Below are 24,566 nucleotides of genomic sequence, written 5' to 3' on the forward strand. Positions count from 1 at the left end.
GGAGAGAGGCGGAGAAAGGGCAGAATACCTGACCACTGTGACTGACCCAAACTTAAGGAAAGCTTTGACTATGTACAGACTCAGTGAGCATAAATGTCAAATGTGTGATTTCATGAACTGGTACATACAAGAAAACCAGGTTTTAAAGTTCTGTTCAATAGCCATCCCATCATTACAAAACATTTGAAAGGCTAAGTCTATCATCTCCTGAGAAGTGGTAACTATTCACATGAACTTTTCAAAGAGGTTTGGTGCCCCCTGGTGGCTGAACCCGAGATCAGTGAGAGATCTTGTCAGAAACAATGACACAGTCCCACTTCTCAGCTATCTTTATTTACATCAAACTAAACTAACTGCTATCTTGAAATGTTGAAAAAGTGTTTTTAAATAGCTCAGGCTGATACCCTACCTGAGCGTACAACTGGCACTTTAAAGGAGTCTAATTTTGTCAAAAATGCAAAAATGATACAAATTTCAACTCACAGGTACATTAATAGACCAAACACAAACATCTGTCATCTCGAAATGTCCTAAAAGGTTTCTAAACGGGCCCCCTGGGTCTACACCTGGAGAGCAGATGGGCACATCTGCACCAGAGCTGAAATTTCAACTGGAGAGCAGATACTTCAACTCGACAGAGGTCAGAGTGAGTCTCTTCTCCCTGACCTGGTGGTTCTAATGACCTGGTGGTAATAATGACCTGGTGGTAATAATGACCTGGTGGTAATAATGACCTGGTGGTTATAATGACCTGGTGGTTATAATGACCTGGTGGTTGGCATAACACAAGCAGAACCCGAGAACAGGATGGCCTCCACCACACAGCCTGATGACACTGCACCAGCCTACCAGTCTGCTCCAGCCCAGGTCAGAATAACAGTCTCCCAGTCTGCTCCAGCCCAGGTCAGAATACCAGCCTCCCAGTCTGCTCTAGCACAGGTCAGAATACCATTCTCCCAGTCTGCTCCAGCACAGGTCAGAATACCAGCCTCCCAGTCTGCTCCAGCACAGTGTGCTCCAGCCCAGGTCAGAATACCAGCCTCCCAGTCTGCTCCAGCCCAGGTCAGAATACCAGTCTCCCAGTCTGCTCCAGCCCAGGTCAGAATACCAGTCTCCCAGTCTGCTCCAGCACAGGTCAGAATACCAGCCTCCCAGTCTGATCCAGCACAGTGTGCTCCAGCCCAGGTCAGAATACCAGCCTCCCAGTCTGCTCCAGCACAGGTCAGAATACCAGCCTCCCAGTCTGCTCCAACACAGTGTGCTCAAGCCCAGGTCAGAATACCAGTCTCCCAGTCTGCTCCAGCGCAGTTCAGAATACCAGTCTCCCAGTCTGCTCCAGCACAGGTCAGAATACCAGTCTACCAGTCTGCTCCAGCACAGGTCAGAATACCAGTCTCCCAGTCTGCTCCAGCACAGGTCAGAATACCAGTCTCCCAGTCTGCTCCAGCACAGTGTGCTCCAGCCCAGGTCAGAATACCAGCCTCCCAGTCTGCTCCAGCACAGGTCAGAATACCAATCTCCCAGTCTGCTCCAGCACAGTGTGCTCCAGCCCAGGTCAGAATACCAGCCTCTCAGTCTGCTCCAGCCCAGGTCAGAATACCAGCCTCCCAGTCTGCTCCAGCCCAGGTCAGAATACCAGCCTCCCAGTCTGCTCCAGCACAGGTCAGAATACCAGTCTCCCAGTCTGCTCCAGCCCAGGTCAGAATACCAGCCTCCTAGTCTGCTCCAGCACAGGTCAGAATACCAGCCTCCCAGTCTGCTCCAGCACAGGTCAGAATACCAGCCTCCCATCTGCTCCAACACAGTGTGCTCCAGCCCAGGTCAGAATACCAGTCTCCCAGTCTGCTCCAGCACAGGTCAGAATACCAGCCTCCCAGTCTGCTCCAGCACAGTGTGCTCCAGCCCAGGTCAGAATACCAGCCTCTCAGTCTGCTCCAACACAGTGCGCTCCAGCCCAGGTCAGAATACCAGTCTCCCAGTCTGCTCCAGCACAGGTCAGAATACTACCAGTCTGCCAGTCTGCTCCAGCACAGTGTGCTCCAGCCCAGGTCAGAATACCAGCCTCTCAGTCTGCTCAGGCCAGGTCAGAATACCAGCCTCTCAGTCTGCTCCAGCACAGTGTGCTCCAGCCCAGGTCAGAATACCAGCCTCTCAGTCTGCTCCAGCCCAGGTCAGAATACCAGCCTCTCAGTCTGCTCCAGCCCAGGTCAGCCAACCAGCCTATCAGTCTGCTCCAACACAGTGTGCTCCAGCCCAGGTCAGAATACCAGCCTCCCAGTCTGCTCCAGCCCAGGTCAGAATACCAGCCTCCCAGTCTGCTCCAGCCCAGGCCAGAATAACATTCTCTCAGTCTGCTCCAGCCCAGGTCAGCCAACCAGCCTCTCAGTCTGCTCCAGCCGAGGTCAGAATACCAGCCTCCCAGTCTGCTCCAGCCCAGGTCAGAATACCAGCCTCCCAGTCTGCTCCAGCCGAGGTCAGAATACCAGCCTCCCAGTCTGCTCCAGCACAGGTCAGAATACCAGCCTCTCAGTCTGCTCCAGCCCAGGTCAACTTACCAGCCTCTCAGTCTGCTCCAGCACAGTGTGCTCCAGCCCATGTCAGAATACCAGCCTCCCAGTCTGCTCCAGCCCAGGTCAGAATACCAGCCTCCCAGTCTGCTCCACCCAGAGAGTCACCCACAACTGCAATCCTTATTGATTCAAATGGGAAGTTCTTAGGGAGGGAGAGGGAGTGAAAAGGGAGAGAGGCGGAGAGGGGGAGGGAAAAGGGAGAGAGGCGGAGAGAGGGAGTGAAAAGGGAGAGAGGCGGAGAGAGGGAGTGAAAAGGGAGAGAGGCGGAGAGAGGGAGTGAAAAGGGAGAGAGGCGGAGAGAGGGAGTGAAAAGGGAGAGAGGCGGAGAGAGGGAGTGAAAAGGGAGAGAGGCGGAGAGAGGGAGTGAAAAGGGAGAGAGGTGGAGAGAGGGAGTGAAAAGGGAGAGAGGGAGTGAAAAGGGAGAGAGGCGGAGAGAGGGAGTGAAAAGGGAGAGAGGCGGAGAGAGGGAGTGAAAAGGGAGAGAGGCGGAGGGGAGTGAAAAGGGAGAGAGGCGGAGAAAGGGAGAGAGGCGGAGAGAGGGGAGTGAAAAGGGAGAGAGGGAGTGAAAAGGGAGAGAGGCGGAGAGAGGGAGTGAAAAGGGAGAGAGGCGGAGAGAGGGAGTGAAAAGGGAGAGAGGCGGAGGGGAGTGAAAAGGGAGAGAGGCGGAGAGAGGGAGTGAAAAGGGAGAGAGGCGGAGAGAGGGGAGTGAAAAGGGAAAGAGGAGGAGAGAGGGAGTGAAAAGGGAGAGAGGCGGAGAAAGGGCAGAATACCTGACCACTGTGACTGACCCAAACTTAAGGAAAGCTTTGACTATGTACAGACTCAGTGAGCATAAAGGTCAAATGTGTGATTTCATGAACTGGTACATACAAGAAAACCAGGTTTTAAAGTTCTGTTCAATAGCCATCCCATCATTACAAAACATTTGAAAGGCTAAGTCTATCATCTCCTGAGAAGTGGTAACTATTCACATGAACTTTTCAAAGAGGTTTGGTGCCCCCTGGTGGCTGAACCCGAGATCAATGAGAGATCTTGTCAGAAACAATGACAGAGTCCCACTTCTCAGCTATCTTTATTTACATCAAACTAAACTAACTGCTATCTTGAAATGTTGAAAACGTGTTTTTAAATAGCTCAGGCTGATACCCTACCTGAGCGAAAAACTGGCACTTTAAAGGAGTCTAATTTTGTCAAAAATGCAAAAATGATAAAAATTTCAACTCACAGGTACATTAATAGACCAAACACAAACATCTGTCATCTCGAAATGTCCTAAAAAGGTTCTAAACGGGCCCCCTGGGTCTACACCTGGAGAGCAGATGGGCACATCTGCACCAGAGCTGAAATTTCAACTGGAGAGCAGATACTTCAACTCGACAGAGGTCAGAGTGAGGCTCTTCTCCCTGACCTGGTGGTTCTAATGACCTGGTGGTTCTAATGACCTGGTGGTAATAATGACCTGGTGGTAATAATGACCTGGTGGTTATAATGACCTGGTGGTTGGCATAACACAAGCAGAACCCGAGAACAGGATGGCCTCCACCATCACAGCCTGATGACACTGCACCAGCCTACCAGTCTGCTCCAGCCCAGGTCAGAATACCAGTCTCCCAGTCTGCTCCAGCACAGGTCAGAATACCAGTCTCCCAGTCTGCTCCAGCACAGGTCAGAATACCAGTCTCCCAGTCTGCTCCAGCACAGGTCAGAATACCATTCTCCCAGTCTGCTCCAGCACAGGTCAGAATACCAGTCTCCCAGTCTGCTCCAGCACAGGTCAGAATACCAGTCTCCCAGTGTGCTCCAGCCCAGGTCAGCCAACCAGCCTCTCAGTCTGCTCCAACACAGTGTGCTCCAGCCCAGGTCAGAATACCAGTCTCACAGTCTGCTCCAGCACAGGTCAGGATAGAAGTCTCCCAGTCTGCTCCAGCACAGGTCAGAATACCAGTCTCCCAGTCTGCTCCAGCACAGTGTGCTCCAGCAAAAGTCAGAATACCAGCCTCCCAGTCTGCTCCAGCCCAGGTCAGAATACCAGCCTCCCAGTCTGCTCCAGCCCAGGTCAGAATACCAGCCTCCCAGTCTGCTCCAGCCCAGGTCAGAATACCAGTCTCCCAGTCTGCTCCAGCCCAGGTCAGAATACCAGTCTCCCAGTCTGCTCCAGCACAGTGTGCTCCAGCCCAGGTCAGAATACCTGTCTCCCAGTCTGCTCCAGCACAGTGTGCTCCAGCCCAGGTCAGAATACCAGCCTCCCAGTCTGCTCCACCCAGATAGTCACCCACAACTGCAATCCTTATTGATTCAAATGGGATGTTCTTAGAGATGGAGAGGAAGTGAAAAGGTAGAGAGGCGGAGAGAGGGAGTGAAAAGGGAGAGAGGCAGAGAGAGGGGAGTGAAAAGGGAGAGAGGCGGAGAGAGGGAGTGAAAAGGCAGAGAGGTGGAGAGAGGGGAGTGAAAAGGGAGAGAGGCGGAGAGAGGGGAGTGAAAAGGGAGAGAGGCGGGGAGAGGGAGTGAAAAGGGAGAGAGAGAGTGAAAAGGGAGAGAGAGGGAGTGAAAAGGGAGAGAGGGAGTGAAAAGGGAGAGAGGCGGAGAGGGGGAGTGAAAAGGGAGAGAGGCGGAGAGGGGGAGTGAAAAGGGAGAGAGGCGGAGAGAGGGAGTGAAAAGGGAGAGAGGCGGAGAGAGGGAGTGAAAAGGGAGAGAGGGGAGTGAAAAGGGAGAGAGGGGAGTGAAAAGGGAGAGAGGCGGAGAGAGGTTGACAGTTTATGACAAATAGTTAAACAATTTTGCATGTAATGGCTTATGCAAGGAACTAATGCCTAGATGTTTTGAGGGGTAAGACTATTCAACAGAGAACCATATACTATATTTTGATCAACATGACGTGAGCAATTGATAATGTGGAAAAAAGCTGACACTTGTACATTATCAATTGCAATTTGTTCAAAGGAATAAGAAATTGCTTTAATGATGTGCACAAGTGACTAGATGATTTGGAATTTGTACAAGTCGTATCAAGAATTGCACTTTTGATCTAAGAAATGCACCAAAGCGACTGAGGAAAACTGTAATCACTTTCCCAGTGGAATACAACCTAACAGACAAGAAGACATTCTTTACAAAACAGTATGAATACAAACAATGGCAGGGCTGATTGGTGATGGGGAGGGTATGGGGCATTAAGTGAGCTAGATCCTTTGATTGCTTTTGGGAGCCTGTCAGATATGGTCAAAATATCTGTAAGATAATTTGTGATACAAACATATTCTATTTGGAGATGCTTTTTTTTACCATTCAGGGATCTCATTCCCTTTTGTACTTTAACCATTTGTACATTGTTACAACACTGTATATATATATAATATGACATTTGTAATGTCTTTATTGTTTTGAAACTTCTGCATGTGTAATGTTTACTGTTCATTTTTATTGTTTATTTCACTGTTGTATATTATCTACCTCACTTGCTTTGGCAATGTAAACACATGTTTCCCATGCCAATAAAGACCCTTGAATTGAATTTAACTTAATTGAGAGAGAGAGAAAGAGAGAGAGAGAGTATCTATTTCATAAAGTTATCCAAAAGAGATAGGGAGAGACTTTACATTCTAATCGTAGAGAAAGAGAGAGAGAATGTGAGAGAGAGAGAATGTGAGAGAGAGAGATAGAGAGAGACAGACAGACAGACAGACAGACAGACAGACAGACAGACAGACAGCTCTGGGTCCGTCTTGTTGTCACTGTGGCTGCTCTCAGACCGAGTGAGCTACGGTCAAGCGGGGCATCTCGTTGAACTCGGCACGGCTTGGAGATAATAGTAATGCCATTGCAGGCTTTGTGTGTCTTTAAGCACCGTACCTTTTCACTCCATCCCTGCTGTGTGTGTGTGTGAGAGCTTTTCTTTGACATCTGTTGGGAGAAATGACTGATTTACAGTTCACGAGGGTTGTCTAATCACATATATGAAGTTTTGAAAAGTTCTGACCTTTTACCCCTTCAAAACAGCATCTATGACACCATCTTAAGGCACTTCTGGTTGTCACAGTAAACACATATCTTCAATGGAGTATGCTGTTACAGAATCCTGAGTTTTAAGTCTGTATATTAAAAATTGACTGATCTACACAGGTTTGAATGCAGTGATTGTCACAATTGCAGGCTATGTAAATCAAAACTTCATTCCTTCATGAGTGAGGGTCAATTTCACCTGCACGATTCATCAGTTTACGTTTTTGTACAAAAGGTCTTATAGAAATGTGTAAAACTATGCTTGATCAATATGACGTGAGCAATTGATAATGTGGAAAAAAGCTGACACTTGTACATTATCAATTGCAATTTGTTCAAAGGAATAAGAAATTGCTTTAATGATGTGCACAAGTGACTAGATGATTTGGAATTTGTACAAGTAGTATCAAGAATTGCACTTTTGATCTAAGAAATGCACCAAAGTCACTGAGAAAACTGTAATCACTTTCCCAGTGGAATACAACCTAACAGACAAGAAGCCATTCTTTACAAAACAGTATGAATACAAACAATGGCAGGGCTGATTGGTGATGGGGAGGGTATGGGGCATTAACAAAGCCATCACCTACAGAGAGATGAACCTGGAGTAGAGTCCCCTAAGCAAGCTGGTCATTGTGCTCTGTTCACAAACATAAACACACCCCACAGAGCCCCTGGACAACAGCACAATTAGACCCAACCAAATCCTGAGAAAACAAAAAGATAATTACTTGACACATTGGAAAGAATTAACAAAAAACAGAGAAAACTAGAATGCTATTTGGCCCTAAACAGAGAGTACACAGTGGCAGAATACCTGACCACTGTGACTGACCCAAACTTAAGGAAAGCTTTGACTATGTACAGACTCAGTGAGCATAAATGTCAAATGTGTGATTTCATGAACTGGTACATACAAGAAAACCAGGTTTTAAAGTTCTGTTCAATAGCCATCCCATCATAATATTTCTGTTTATTTTTATTTTTTTATTTGTGTCAGACACTGCTGAAAGTCTATATCAGCTACATTCAATCCTTCTTTGAATACGCCCTACCAGCCAGATAGTCAGATAACAGCTTCACCACAGCAGATCAATCGGCTACAGAAAAACATCTGCTAAACACGTGTATGTGACCAATAAAATGTGATTTTGATTTTAAATAAATGTCCTATTTATCGAAGATGCTGTTGGCTTGGGTCAAAATTACTCCAAAGGATTTGAATTTGTTAAAAGTCCATATTGATACAGAAACTCTAATCCATGATTTAGATTTATTAAGAACAAGTTGCTTGACAAAGTCATGCAAAATTGGAAGAATTGAATAAACCACATTTTGGCTATGATAAAAGATATGCCTCTGGGGTCAAAATGATCCATGTCAGAAGTATGGTTCATTGAAAATATGTAGTGGGTGTAAAGTTTGTTTTAAACTCTCACTCATTAAACACGAATCAATCAACACATGCTTCTCTTTGAACGGCATAATATAATATTAAACTTTTATGAAATAAATGAAAAATAAACGTTTGGTTCCTCAACTGCGTTTCCCACTCCAGTCAGCAGATGGCGATGTGCGTCTTTTAGGTTCAGGCGATGCTGCCAGTGTGACGTATAATCTACTGGACGGGACGCTCCTTCAACAACAACAGCTAGTCAGACACCTCGGTAGCTTTCTAGCAAACACAGCTACAACATTCACCCGCTTTACACTGTTTTGGTGTATATTAGTCGCTGTGTATTAAACACACTTCTGTCGTATGTACTTGTTGGCCCATTCAATTATATATTTACGCTGTTTGTCAGCTAGCTGGTTTGCTAAGTTAGCTTAGAACTAAGCTAGTCGCTAATGCTAGCTAGCTAACATCTCCGACCATGAGTTCACTAAGCTACTCTCCTCCTACTAAAGAAGAGGTCTGCTGGATGGAGAAAGAAGCTCTCGTTAAAGAGGAAGAGAAAGATGTTACAATACAAAAACATGTAGAGACTGTTACCGTGAAAGAAGAAGAGAAAGACGTTACAGTGAAAGAAGAGGAAGACGCGTTCAGATTGAAAGAGGAGGAGGATGTTACAATAAAAGAAGATGAGGAAGAGAAAGAGGAGGATGCAGTTTTTGGAGTGAAAAAGGAGGCGGGGGAGATGACTGTCACATTGAAAGAGGAGAAGGAGGAAGAAGAGGAGGTTGGAGATCCGTTTAACACCAGTAAGTACCGTCTCTGCAGTCGTGGAACCAATATGCAGTAAAGGGGTTCTACACTTTAATGTTGTTCTGTAGGAATGGCTGAAGCTACACTGTAACGTGTAGAACATCAAGAGTGGACCATCAACAAAACGTTAACAATTGATCAAATGCATCTAATGACAATGCCTGAAATACTGTAGTCCTCAATATCTCCTATTAGATTAGCCCAATATGTAGTCTTAAAGGGGCAATCAGCAGTTGTTACATCCATTTTGGGACTTATACATTAATGATATGTACCCATTGTTTCTTGAAGAATTCACTTATAAATGCCTCATGATTTTAGTTCAACTGTCGTACCCCATCAGAACCCAAAATATGAGCTTTTTTTACTCCAATGTTTGTCAGTAAATATAAACAAACACTGTATATCCCCAAAACATGGTTAAAACTAGAATGTTGATATCATGGATCGTTGCATTTCTCCAGCACCATCCCTCAGCTTTTTACCGAAACAGACAGGGAGTGCGCTTTGATATTGTTTCTACTGCTGATTGCTGCCCCCGTTACTCCATAATTTCACATAATACTTTCATATCACATCAAAATAATTTCAAATACTTTCACATCAAAATAATTTCACACAATACTTTCATATCACATCAAAATAGGTAACCAGTCGAGACGCCACAAACGGTAAACCAAATTCATTTTTCCTTCCTAAGCGCTATCTTTTTCTTCTTTGGACTTTATATAGCGGTTAGCAACCGACTATAACCAACTTTAAGGTGCATTACCACCATCAACTGGACAGGAGTGTGGAACTCAGTTCAACTTTTAATCACCCACGTGGGTATATACCAAGACAGTCATGAAGAGGGCACAACGAAACCTTTTCCCCCTCAGGAGACTGAAAAGATTTGTCAGGGGTCCCCAGATCTTCAAAAGGTAATACAGCTGCACCATCGAGAGCATCCTGACTGGACGCATCACCGCCTGGTATGGCAACTGCTCGGCATCTGACCGTAAGGCGCTACAGAGGGTAGTGCGAACAGCCCAGTACATCACTGTGGCCAAGCTTCCTGCCATCCAGGACCTATATAATAGGCGGTGTCAGAGGAAAGCCCACAAAATTGTCAGAGACTCCAGTCACCCAAGTTATAGACTGTTTTCTCTGCTAACGCACGGCAAGTGGTACCACAGCACCAAGTCTAGGTCCAAAAAGCCACCTCAACAGCTTCTACCCCCAAGCCATAAGACTGCTGAACAATTCATAAAATCGCCACCAGACTGTCTGTTACCACAGAAGGGTTCCGTTTGTCCCCTCCCCAGAGGTGTCTCATTATTGTGATTCATTGCTGATTCCTACCTGTAGCTCACTATGAGGTGTCTAGTGATACAGGTTAAGGGTCCTGTTGGAGATTGGTGGTTGGTAGCGGAGTCAAGGGAACAAGCAGGGTTGGACAGGGCAATGTTATTATCCCACACACAGTCTCTGTGGTTCATATGAGCCGCATTCCTGGGAATTAGATTTGATTACAAATCGCCCCTGTCTGTTACCACAGAAGGGTTCCGTCTGTCCCATTCCCAGCTAGGTTACGAGGCGCTTTGTCACCAGTACTTATGACTGGTTGATAGGGGAAACCTCCATGCTTATTATAGAAAAAATAATTAAGGGAAAACTATTTAGTAAACTGAAATAAAATAATAAACCTGTTTGAAAAATGAAACTATTCCAAAACTATCTTTGACTCAAACTAAAATAGCCTTAAATAATAACCAGCATGAATTATGTTCAGTTTGAATAATTTATATCTTAACTTTGGGCAAAAATATCATATTTTTTATGTGGTTTTAAAGCTTCTGAACCTGGTAGCTGGTAAATGCTGCCATGGGATGGCAATGTTTCAAATAGACCTAGCTTGTGTATCACTGTCACTAGCTATCACCAGAAATACTTTAAGAAATTAGGATATTGGAAACTCCTTTCGATTCGTATTAATAGCTAAAAGAAAAGAACATTGGCATGAATTACTTGTTCTCTGTATATCGTATAGCTTTGCAATCGTGACGTTATTTACTTTCAAGGAAAATAGGCATGTTTCTCGACTCATACCCTGACTTTAAAAAGGGATTTTGTGAGAATTAGCTTAGGAACTGCTGCGTGTCACAGCATAACAATGTGAACGCGATTGGTCGACAGTCTCTTGGACGGGCGTTATATACGCTTTGACATTTTCTGGAATAGTTTTTATTTGAAAACGTTTTTGTTTACTTGTCTGCCTATTGAATTTGGAATGCACTGTACTGTTCATCTCTGAAACTCACTGAGATAATTCCTTTGATCCAGCAGTAGCAATACAGGGATATAACATCTACAGAAAAGACAGGAATGCTTATGGGGGAGGTGGTGCTGTATACAGGGCATTCGGAAAGTATTCAGACCCCTTGACTTTTTCCACATTTTGTTAAAAACATCTCCACAGCATCATCCGTAGGGATGGTACCAGGTTTCCTCCAGACGTGACTCTTGGCATTCAGGCCAAAGAGTTCCATCTTGGTTTCATCAAGCCAGCAAATCTTGTTTCTCATGGTCTGAGAGTCCTTGAGGTGCCTTTTGGCCAAACTCCAAGCAGGCTGTTATGTGCCTTTTACTGAGGAGTGGTTTCCATCTGGCCACTCTACCGTTAAGGTCTGATTGGTGGAGGGCTGCAGAGATGGTTGTCCTTCTGGAAGGTTCTTCCATCTCCACAGAGGATCTCTGGAGCTCTGTCAGAGTGACCATCAGGTTTTTGGTCACCTCCCTGACCAAGGCCCTTCTGTCCAAACTGAGCGATTGGGGGAGGTGACCAGCTCTAGGCAGAGTATTCCATTTAAAAATGATGGAGGCCACTGAGTTCTTAGGGACCTTCAATGCTGCAGAATTTTTTTTGGTACTCTTCCCCAGATCTGTGCCTTGACACAATCCTATCTAGGACCTCTAGGGACAGTTCCTTCGACCTCATGGCTTGGTTTTCGCTCTGACATGCATTGTCATTTGTGGGACCATATATAAACAGGTGTGTGCCTTCCAAATCATATCCAATCAATTGAATTTATTTAATTTACCACAGGTGGACTCCGAACAAGTTGTAGATACATCTCAAGGGTGATTAATGGAAACAAGATGCACCTGAAAGCAATTTCGAGTCTCATAGCAAAGGGTCTGAATACTTATGTAAATAAGGTATTTCTGTTAATTATCTGTTGTCATTATGGGCTATTGATGACACCCCTCTGAAACAAGATAACCATCAGAAAAACCTATTCTCTTCCTTAGCCTACTCCTCCCGCTGCTGCTGGCCTTCGTAATTTTAATGTTATAGTCCTATGGTTTCTGGTAATAGGCTACACCAGCAGTCGGCAACCTTTCTCCATTTGGTGCTAATTTATCTGACAATTTCTACTGATCTGGTGCCAGTTATGATTTTCATATTCACATTTTACTGGAACAGTTTAATTTATAATAGTCTTTGTATCTCAACATAATTCTCTGTGGTTAATCTACATTCTATTTAAATGAAAATTATAAATACAATTTTTTATTGCCATTGCTAAGTTTTTTTAAATAACATACATAAAGCCCAAACATTTTATCGTTGTGGCCTGCAGGTACAAAATATCCTGATAAAAATAAATATCTTATAAATCAAATTGGCTACGCATGGCCTGTCTACAACGAACTTTTAAACATAGTATCAACTATCAACTAGGTGAAACTCCTGATGTTCTTATTTTCCTCAATTAAGTTGGAAAAATAGGATGATCGAGTAGCAGTGAGGGCTCTTCGATACTGCACGGTACTGTCTTTCCAAGCTAGTCGGAAGACTTCCAGTTTGTTGTGGCGCCATTTCCGTTCCAATTGTCTGGAAGCTTGCTTCAGAGCTCGGGTATTTGCTGTATACCAGGGAGCTAGTTTCTTATGACAAATGTTTTTTGTTTTTAGGGGTGCGACTGCATCTAGAGTATTGCGCAAGGTTAAATTGAGTTCCTCAGTTAGGTGGTTACCTGATTTTTGTCCTCTGACGTCCTTGGGTAAGCAGAGGTAGTCTGGAAGGGCATCGAGGAATCTTTGTGTTGTCTGAGAATGTATAGCACGACTTTTGATGCTCCTTGGTTGGGGTCTGAGCAGATTATTTGTTGCGATTGCAAACGTAATAAAATGGTGGTCCGATAGTCCAGGATTATGAGGAAAAACATTAAGATCTACAACATTTATTCCATGAGACAAAACTAGGTCCAGAGTATGACTGTGGCAGTGAGTAGGTCCAGAGACATGTTGGACAAAACCCACTGAGTCGATGATGGCTCCGAAAACCTTTTGGAGTGGGACTGTGGACTTTTCCATATGAATATTAAAAACTCAGTGAGGAACGCTGTATACGGACCAGGAGGCCTGTAAACAGTAACTATAAAAAGTGATTGAGTAGGCTGCATAGATTTCATGACTAGAAGCTCAAAAGACTAACTGTTTTTTTTTTCTTTTTGTAAATTTAAATTTGCTATCGTAAATGTTAGCAACACCTCCGCCTTTGCAGGATGCACGGGGGATATGGTCACTAGTGTAACCAGGAGGTGAGGCCTTATTTAACACAGTAAATTCATCAGGCCTAAGCCATGTTTCAGTCAGGCCAATCACATCAAGATTATGATCAGTGATTAATTCATTGACTATAACTGCCTTTGAAGTGAGGGATCTAACATTAAGTAGCCCTATTTTGAGATGTGAGGTATCAAAATCGCTTTAAATAATGGCAGGAATGGAGGAGGTCTTTATTCTAGTGAGATTGCTAAGGCGAACACCGCCATGTTTAGTTTTGCCCAACCTAGGTCGAGGCACAGACACGGTCTCAATAGCTGAGCTGACTACACTGACTGTGCTAGTGGCTATCGGTGTCCTCATTAGCAGGGAGGAGTTTCTGCATTTAAATTATCTGTCCATCGCCCTCGTACCTCAATTTTATTAAACACAGAAAGGGGCCTATATTGGAGTCCAAAGGTCATCTGGCACACTGCTTAAGATTTCAACAACATGAATAACTTATTTCTAGCCTACAATCATCGATGTTACTACTAATGTGAAAACAAGACAAAATATGACTATTGTTGCTCATTTTAAGACAATTGTCAAATAATTTGAACATTTATTACAGACGTCAATTGTTGTACAACATCATGGCTACTCTGTTGGCATCACCTTTTACAGTGAATTTCTGCTGTTGTTGGCCTTTAACCATCGGTCACACTTTGTCATTCACACAGGAGAGAGACGCGACTATTGTGGTTCCTTTGCGGAGCCTCAACAACCTCATGATGCTGACGAGGCAGAGAAGAGTCTCTCCAGGCCAGAACACCTCAAGAAACACCAGCAGAGATCCACAGGGAAGAAACCTCACTGCTGCTCTGACTGTGGGAAGAGATTCACCTCATCAGGCATTAAAATTCATCAGGGAACACACACAGGAGAGAAACCTTATAGCTGTGGTCAATGTGGGAAGAGATGTACTACATTTGGCCAGCTGACTCAACACCAGAGAATACACACAGGAGAGAAATCGTATAGCTGTGGTCATAGTGGGAAAAGTTTTGGTGCATCTAGAGATCTGACAGTGCACAAGAGAATACACACAGGAGAGAAACCTTATAGCTGTGATCAATGTGGGAAGAGTTTTACTACATCTGGCAAGCTGACATTACACCAGAGAACACACACAGGAGAGAAACCTTATAGCTGTGTTCAATGTGGGAAGAGTTTTAGTCAATCTAGCACTCTGACTCTACACCAGAGAATACACACAGGAGAGAAACCTTGTAGCTGTGGTCAATGTGGGAAGAGTTTTACTCAGTCAACCAGCCTGACATCACACCAGAGAATACACACAGGAGAGAAACCTTATAGCTGTGGTCAATGTGGGAAGAGTTTTACAACATCTAGCAATCTGACCGTACACCAGAGAACACACACAGGAGAGAAACCTTATAGCTGTGATCAATGTGGGAAGAGTTTTAGTCAATCTAGCACTCTGACTCTACACCAGAGAATACACACAGGAGAGAAACCTTGTAGCTGTGGTCAATGTGGGAAGAGTTTTACTACATCTAGCGTTCTGACTCTACACCAGAGAACACACACAGGAGAGAAACCTTATAGCTGTGGTCAATGTGGGAAGAGTTTTGGTCGATCTGGCCACCTGACATCACACCAGAGAACACACACTGGAGAGAAACCTTATAGCTGTGATCAATGTGGGAAGAGTTTTACTACATCTGACAAGCTGACATTACACCAGAGAACACACACAGGAGAGAAACCGTATAGCTGTGGTCAATGTGGGAAGAGTTTTACTACATCTAGCAATCTGACTGTACACCAGAGAACACACACAGGAGAGAAACCTTATAGCTGTGTTCAGTGTGACAAAATACATACATGAAGGAGTTATTTTGTGATATCAATGAATTATTGTCACAATGTAGAATGTTTTAACATTGTAGTATGAGTATTTTAAGGAGTTTCTCAATGTAGAACCCTAATTCAATTGGTTTCAGCGTGATATGGATATTAGCCTTGGGAAAAATCCAGGCTCTGAATGAAAAGAGTACTATTTATGTGATTTAACAAAAAGTTACTAACACAAAAAGAGCTTTTGTTACACTTACCACGTTGGTGACCCACTTGAATCAAAATGCAACGCTTCTAAATGTAGCCAACTGTTTTCTACAAATTGTCCTCTAACCAGGGATGTACACATTTCTCCCAGATTCCGTGTGGTTTTTGAGCTGTTAGTTTTAACAGGACGTGCAACCTCATATCCCTTCTGTCACACAATTGATTTCAACGTGATATCGATGAGTGATGACAAATATGTGTTGTGTTCCTTTGTTTAGTGACCCCTAAATTTAAATGCATCACTCCAATATGTAGCTGACTGTCTTCTGCAGGTTGTCCTCTAACCAGTGAGCTAAAATATATCTCCCATTTCCATGTGTTTTTTTAGTTGTTCGTTTCAACATCATGTACATCCTGATTTCCCCCCTAATCGATATCAGTAATTTATACATATTACTTTATGTTCTATATTATACATACAATACATATGAACAGACATTTGGTTTTGATATTTCATATTTCCAATTCATGTAACATTTAGTAATCATAATTATTTAAGTAATCAACTGACAATTTTCGGGTATAATTATATTGACGTTGTTGCCCCTCTTTTAGAATATCAGGGTTCATGTTCAGATGTGCCAACCCAAATGTACTAGAGCATGACATTGGGGACTGGGTCTTCCTGTCTTTAAGTTTGGTGTGGGTTGTTCTTTAGTTTTCCTCTTCTTGGGCAGATTTAGTGGGTCTCATTGTGGGTGTCTTTTATGTCCCAGTTGTTGTTACTAGTCAATTTTCAGTGGACACTGAGAGCAAAACTGCAACATTATGTTATAATACTTTTATTGCATCAAATGGTTGTTTTATACAACAGAATAGAGGGTTCTTAGAACTATTGTGTCTGTGTGTTCTACTGAGGATGGGCCTCTGGGAGAAAACACTGACAGGAGATTTACAATGTATTTTGTGTGATAAAACCTGAAGAGACCGCATTCCAGAGCATGAGTTAATGTTTCTGTTCTATATGGTACCAGGGAGAGATGACCCCAGGGCCAGACCCTGGTCTCTACACAAAGAGTACTGTTTTTACAGCAGATACTGTCTGCTGAGAATTATAAGTCTCTTTCATACAAATCTTAACCTTGTGACCCGTTCTATACATCTGTTTTTCGTTATGTAGATTGAAAGGGGTGTATCTTGGCTATAAAAGACCTTTGTACTTTTGTCTCGTGCCTCTCAATGAATCATCTGGGGGTGATTCGTCAACCAGCCATCATTATCGTAGAGCACTCAATTGATTAACTTTATATGTGTGTATTGTATTGACCTGCTCCCTTATTATAAAGTGAATAAAGGTTTAGTTTAAGAATAATTCTGACTTGTGTGATAAGTTTCTCTCCTCATTTGATATTAAAGAAATTAACAACCACATTTGGTGATGGGGATGTTCACTTGGTGACCGCTTCTGACGACCTGGGTAAATCGTGCACTTGGGATCTCAGGGAAACCACACTTCGGGAACGGAGCAGATGGACCCACCTTTGATCTGAGAGGTAGCCTGACTGCCATTAGGTACCGAGATGAGATCCTCAGAGCCCTTGTGAGACCATATGCTGACACATGCACATTTGTGGCCTGCTGGAGGTCATTTTGCAGGGCTCTGGCCGTGCTCCTCCTGCTCAAAGTTGGAGGTAGCGGTCCTGCTGCTGGGTTGTTGCCCTCCTACGGCCTCCTCCACGTCTCCTGATGTACTGGCCTGTCTCCTGGTAGCGCCTCCATGCTCTGGACACTACGCTGACAGACACAGCAAACCTTCTTGCCACAGCTCGCATTGATGTGCCATCCTGGATGAACTGCACTACCTGAGCCACTTGTGTGGGTTGTAGACTCCGTCTCATGCTACCAATAGAGTGAGAGCACCGCCAGCATTCAAAAGTGACCAAAACATCAGCCAGGAAGCATAGGAACTGAGAAGTGGTCTGTGGTCACCACCTGCAGAATCACTCCTTTATTGGGGGTGTCTTGCTAATTGCCTATAATTTCCACCTTTTGTCTATTCCATTTGCACAACAGCATGTGAAATTTATTGTCAATCAGTGTTGCTTCCTAAGTGGACAGTTTGATTTCACAGAAGTGTGATTGACTTGGAGTAACATTGTGTTGTTTAAGTGTTCCCTTTATTTTTTGAGCAGTGTATATAAATAATAATGTACAATAAAACAACATAAAAAATTTATTATAGGTAAACTAACAATATTGTAGACTTGATGCTAAATACAGATTTTTCAGCTTTAGTGTGTATATCATATCCACTTAGTTATGTTAGGAAGTTTGCCATCTTTATGACCGGCCCTGGTAACTTCACCCCAACTTCTCTTCTCCCCAGAACACAGTAACTTAACAACATAAGTGTTTTTCTGACATTTTTGCGAAATTTAAGGGGAACATTTTTTTATTTTTGCTTTTCTTTCTTGTTTATGAAGAAACAGATGATTGGTGCATAGGCATACCTTGTCACGGACATAAAGGCCACTCGGGTCCTCATTGAAGATGTAGGGCAAGAGCAGAATCGCTGCTGTGGTCTCCAGTCCTAGTTAAGTAAAGCAATGATCTTACTACACTTGCTAATTTTATTACAAAATACATTAGAGAAAGGGAAGGAATAAGAGCAAATCCCTCTTCTGTATTGTCCTTCAGGGACTGTCAAAATAGCAGGATGATGTCCTCACCCCTGCCTCGCCTCTCGACCTCTGATAGTCCTTGAATTATCTTTTTGTCTATATCCATTCCATGGACTTGATTCATTTCTGAGAAGATCTGAAAAGATAATTTGCACACATTTGTATGCTAACAGATGTCAGTTTGTATTGACTGCTATGTAGGTTAAATGTACAAAAATATTGAAAGATAAATGGCATCGACATACAATTGAATGCAAAATAGAAGAACATATTGGAGAAAGCACTAGCCAATACAGTACTGCCATACAGGCCTAATATCACATTTCAAGATATCTTTGTTCACAAATTGTTCAATATTTTATCAGGCTGACTTGAAAGATTATACACAACATTTTGCTGCGTGGCAATAATGTGTTTGGATTCTGATGGGCATTTATACAAAAGAGGTAGTCTAGACACTGTATTAATACCATTATTGTCATTATTATTAATGTCATTATCCCCCATTATCCCCCGCGATATGCGGGGAGCCCCCGCGATATGCAACTGTTCAGGGAAGTCAGGAACCAATACACGCAGTCAGTCAGGAAAGCAAAGGCCAGCTTTTTCAAGCAGAAATTTGCATCCTGTAGCTCTAACTCCAAAAAGTTCTGGGATACTGTAAAGTCCATGGAAAACAAGAGCACCTCCTCCCAGCTGCCCACTGCACTGAGGCTAGGTAACACGGTCACCACTGATAAGTCCGTGATGATCGAAAACTTCAACAAACATTTCTCAATGGCCGGCCATGCCTTCCTCCTGGCGACTCCAACCTTGGCCAACAGCCCCGCCCCCCCCGCTGCTACTCGCCCAAGCCTCCCCAGCTTCTCCTTTACCCATATCCAGATAGCAGATGTTCTGAAAGAGCTGAAAAACCTGGACCCATACAAATCAGCTGGGCTTGACAATCTGGACCCCCTATTTCTGAAACTGTCCGCTGCCATTGTCGCACCCCCTATTACCAGCCTGTTCAACCTCTCCTTCGTATCATCTGAGATCCCCAAGGATTGGAAAGCTGCCGCGGTCATCCCCCTCTTCAAAGGGGGAGACACCCTGGACCCAAACTGTTACAGACCTATATCCATCCTGCCCTGCCTATCTAAGGTCTTCGAAAGCCAAGTCAACAAACAGATCACTGACCATCTCGAATCCCACCGTACCTTCTCCGCTGTGCAATCCGGTTTCCGAGCCGGTCACGGGTGCACCTCAGCCACGCTCAAGGTACTAAACGATGTCATAACCGCCATCGATAAAAGACATTACTGTGCAGCCGTCTTCATCGACCTGGCCAAGGCTTTCGACTCTGTCAATCACCATATTCTTATCGGCAGACTCAGTAGCCTCGGTTTTTCTAATGACTGCCTTGCCTGGTTCACCAACTACTTTGCAGACAGAGTTCAGTGTGTCAAATCGGAGGGCATGTTGTCCGGTCCTCTGGCAGCCTCTGTGGGGGTACCACAGGGTTCAATTCTCGGGCCGACTCTTTTCTCTGTATACATCAATGATGTTGCTCTTGCTGCGGGCGATTCCCTGATCCACCTCTACGCAGACGACACCATTCTGTATACTTCCGGCCCTTCCTTGGACACTGTGCTATCTAACCTCCAAACGAGCTTCAATGCCATACAACACTCCTTCCGTGGCCTCCAACTGCTCTTAAACGCTAGTAAAACCAAATGCATGCTTTTCAACCGTTCGCTGCCTGCACCCGCACGCCTGACTAGCATCACCACCCTGGACGGTTCCGACCTAGAATATGTGGACATCTATAAGTACCTAGGTGTCTGGCTAGACTGCAAACTCTCCTTCCAGACTCATATCAAACATCTCCAATCCAAAATCAAATCTAGAATCGGCTTTCTATTCCGCAACAAAGCCTCCTTCACTCACGCCGCCAAACTTACCCTAGTAAAACTGACTATCCTACCGATCCTCGACTTCGGCGATGTCATCTACAAAATAGCTTCCAATACTCTACTCAGCAAACTGGATGCAGTTTATCACAGTGCCATCCGTTTTGTTACTAAAGCACCTTATACGACCCACCACTGCGACCTGTATGCCCTAGTCGGCTGGCCCTCGCTACATGTTCGTCGTCAGACCCACTGGCTCCAGGTCATCTACAAGGCTATGCTAGGCAAAGTGCCGCCTTATCTCAGTTCACTGGTCACGATGGCTACACCCACCCGTAGCACGCGCTCCAGCAGGTGTATCTCACTGATCATCCCTAAAGCCAAAACCTCATTTGGACGCCTTTCCTTCCAGTTCTCTGCTGCCTGCGACTGGAACGAATTGCAAAAATCTCTGAAGTTGGAGAATTTTATCTCCCTCAACAACTTTAAAAATCTGCTATCCGAGCAGCTAACCGATCGCTGCAGCTGTACATAGTCCATCTGTAAACTACCCACCCAATTTACCTACCTCACCCCCATACTGCTTTTATTTATTTACTTTTCTGCTCTTTTGCACACCAGTATCTCTTCTTGCACATGATCATCTGATGATTTATCACTCCAGTGTTAATCTGCTAAATTGTAATTATTCGATTTATTGCCTACCTCATGCCTTTTGCACACATTGTATATAGATTCTCTTTTTTCTACCATGTTATTGACTTGTCTATTGTTTACTCCATGTGTAACTCTGTGTTGTTGTCTGTTCACACTGCTATGCTTTATCTTGGCCAGGTCGCAGTTGCAAATGAGAACTTGTTCTCAACTAGCCTACCTGGTTAAATAAAGGTGAAATAAAAAATAAAAAAAAATAAAAAATGATCCTGTTATTGTCACATGCTACACATGTACATATGTGTGTCCATGCATCTATCAATCCAATGTTATCATGATTTGTTATCAGGGATATTATACTTTAGTAATCCACAATGACCTGTTGATGTAAAAGTCTAATAATTACATTGTCTTCCATATTCCTACAGATACCTTGTAACTGGAGATTCCTTCAAAACGATTGCCTACAGTTACCGTGTAGGGCACTGCAAGGTTGGGTGACCAGGGTCATCTGGGACTGCCTCCTGGAGGAATTCAGGTGTGTGAAGGCTACCTGTGTCCTGCGTAACTTCATGAGGATGGACACGAGGACCAGGAGGGGATCTGCAGCTCGCCGCCGTGTCCCAGAGGAGGAGTCTGCTGCTCTGCAGGATGTTTCAAGGATGGGGTCCAACAACGCAGCAAGAGAGGCAATCCGTGTGCAGGAGATCTTCACCTCCTACTTCTTCAAAGAGGGTGCTGTTCCCTGGCAACACCATAGACTACACTATGCACAACCAAAGGCTCTTTTAAGAGGGTGCTGTTCCCTGGCAACACCATAGACTACACTATGCACAACCAAAGGCTCGTTTAAGAGCCATTCACATTGCAATAAGAGTATTCTTCCATTTACTTGGCTATGTCAACTGCAGTTATTCAATTCACAGTTTCTCTCCCTTTAACTGTGGCTCCTTCCACCTTCAAAGAATAGGCAAGAGGGCCAACCATGGAGAATAGTAAGACGCTTAATTATTTCTATAATTACGCTATAATTGTTTGTCCTTGTGGGTCCGTTCATGTTTTTCAGCATAAAGTACTCTGCAGCCACTTAGTGTGGTGTGGACACCAGGTGAGGCCACACACAGATTCCTGTTGAACACTGTCACTTTAACTACCTTATTTTCTCAATAACAGTCTCTCTCCTTCACTTCATCCCTCTCTCCCCTTCTCCCTAAATCCTCTAGGTTATATCAGCTGTGTCGGTGAACCCCTCCTGCATCTGAACTGGCTACATAGAGGACACAGCATGATCAGAGGTGAGAGGTCACTTGGTCAGGTCAACAGGAAGTATTATTAAAGAAATGCTTTACATTGAAATACAGATAGATGCAGTAGTCCCAGAGTTAATGATCCCAGGTCAGTTTTGCATTTCACCTCCTGATTGATGACTAACAATGTTAGAATAAAAACTAAAAACATAAGGCTTAAACATGCTCTCTCTCTCCATCTGTCTCTCGTCTGCAGATATGTTTTGATGTGAGGATGCCAACCCCCAGTCCCATCATCGCCACCTCACCCTCTTTTAAGATCACCTTTGGGCCAACTAGAGACACTATTATGTAATTGTGATGAACTGAGAGAATATTTATGTAGCACTGTGATTCATTAATCATGTGCTGCCTTCCCTGCTCCTATGTGCTTACCTCTTTCCCTTTCTGTCTTTAACACCTCTCTCTCCACCTCTTTCTTCCTCTGTTTTTATAATGCACAACAGATGTGCATTGAAGGACAGATTGAACTTGTATTTATAACACTTGGATAATGAGCTTTTCAATCAAGTGTTTCACATTCTCTACTGGTTGAAATGAAGTGTAATGTGATGAAATACTCCACCTATCCTGTGTTTATCAGATCAATGCAGATGAAGGGCATTAGATGTTGAGATGAACCGGTGTTGGAGTATTTACATGATGCATAGGAAGTGTAGTGTTCTGTGTTTAACATATTTCTGTATATATGAATTAACTAGTTAAATCCTGTTTCTAGTCTATTAGTTACAATGTGTAACCATTGATGTCCCAGGACCAAGATTGGTAAACACTGTTGAAGTGTAGAATTGTAATACATACATGCAGACACAGCGTCATTCAAAGACTGGAATTTGATTCTCCTGGTATTGGATATGACTGAAAAATAATCTCAAAGACATTCATACCTAAACTGCACCTTTATTTGCCACGGTAGAGTACATGATCAGTGAATATATTAAATGTACAGGCTACAATGTGGGGATCTCATGCATGGTAATAACTACATGTATATACGACTTGCATCCTTGGCACAACATGATATTATATTCTACTCAATCCATAGGCTTCATTAATGTCATTCAGGCTGTTTTGAAGTTGATACAACTGGCTATGATAGCTGAGGTTCATAGCTAGGTTCTTAACTAATATGTATACCAAACGTTTGGGTCCATACACAGATCGGCTAGATAGCTAGCTACACATCCATGGGCATACAGGGATTTTAATCATCCACTGCACAATAAGTAAGAACATAGCTAGCTACGTGATTTCATCTATCTGCATGGTAAATATCAGCAAGGCAAGCTTACAAAATTGTACATTCAATTTGCAGTAAATTCTTCAGCTAGCTAGATTCTATACATCCACTGTTTCCCAAAACGACAGCCTGGTTTGCTGGTTGTTTCAGGAGTTCCTAAAACAACCAGAATTACAATTTCATACTCATGTCACAACACCCATAAAGCTAGCCAGCTAGCTGGCTAATGTTAGCTAGTCAGCTAGCTGGCTAAATCACGATTTTCGTAAATGAACTATGATTTTAAAAAAATGCATAATCGTTTGTCTCTACATGAACATTCCTGTCAACTGTACATGTTTTTGCATGATTCGTTATGACGTTATAATCCCTTACATTTGCTTCAATCCTAGTATTTCTGTCCACCATCTTTGATTCAGTTCAGTTCTGTGTAGGGGTTCCCCTCTCCTAGTATTTCTGTTCGCCATATTTGATTCAGTTCAGTTCTGTGTAGGGGTTCCCCTCTCTCCTACTACATCTTTGCTGAAGAAAGTCTAACGGTCACTAGTGCAGCAGCAGCCTCCCCCGGTAAAAAAGTTTAAGATGCGCTGGAACGGTTGACAAAAAAAAGAAATCACAGAAAAAATATATTGACTGATATTGATTTATATAGGGGGGACTAATTAATATTTTATTTCTAGCGACGTCCCTGATTCCTACCCTTTAACTTTTTGTCTGAAAATTAAATTGACATTTTACTCAACTGCGTTACCCACTCCAGTCAGCAGATTGCGGTCTGCGACTTTAAGGCAATGCTGCTACTGTGACGTATAATCTAGTGGACGGAACGCTTCTTTCAACAGCAGCAACAGACAGTCAGCCACCTCGGTAGCTTGCTAGACAAAATAGACGAACCAATAAAGGTCTTTAGACGCTTTCGTAATTGTTAGCCACTGTGTTTTAAACCCTCTTCTGTCGTCTAGTTAGTTATCCGTTTTAATTTCATATTTACGGTGTTGTTATTATTCCGTTAGCGGGCTGGTTAAGTTAGCATTAGCCTAGCTAGCTAACATCCCCGACCATGCGGTCACTAAGCTACTCTCCTGCGAAAGGAGAGGAGGATATCACAGTAAAACAAGAAGTAGAGAATGAGGCCGTTACTGTGAAAGAAGAGGAAGATGCGTTCAGAGTGAACAAGGGGGAGATGACTGTTACATCGAAAAAGGAGGAGGAAGAAGAGAAGGAAACTGGATATCTGGTCCCGGTTTCCCAAACGCATCTTAAGGTGTCCGATGGTTCTAAGGGTAACATGGTTTTGAGAAACCGTTCCCTGATTAACACTCGTAAGTACCTTCTAAAAAGACAGAGGCACAAACTCTGCAGTTGTTGAACTGATGTTTGGTTTTAAATGGGA

At 43.7% G+C, this 24,566-nt stretch overlaps 1 long non-coding RNA gene across 1 annotated transcript; it reads left to right on the forward strand.

The window, feature by feature from the left end:
- Window positions 1-21,627: 21,627 nt before the first annotated feature.
- LOC129846531 (uncharacterized) lies at window positions 21,628-22,975 on the forward strand. Its single transcript, XR_008758268.1, has 2 exons — window positions 21,628-21,921; window positions 22,130-22,975. It is a non-coding gene; the product is annotated as an uncharacterized LOC129846531 (long non-coding RNA).
- Window positions 22,976-24,566: the final 1,591 nt, after the last annotated feature.

Source organism: Salvelinus fontinalis, unplaced genomic scaffold (genome assembly GCF_029448725.1).
Source record: "Salvelinus fontinalis isolate EN_2023a unplaced genomic scaffold, ASM2944872v1 scaffold_0578, whole genome shotgun sequence".
Taxonomy (NCBI): domain Eukaryota; kingdom Metazoa; phylum Chordata; class Actinopteri; order Salmoniformes; family Salmonidae; genus Salvelinus; species Salvelinus fontinalis.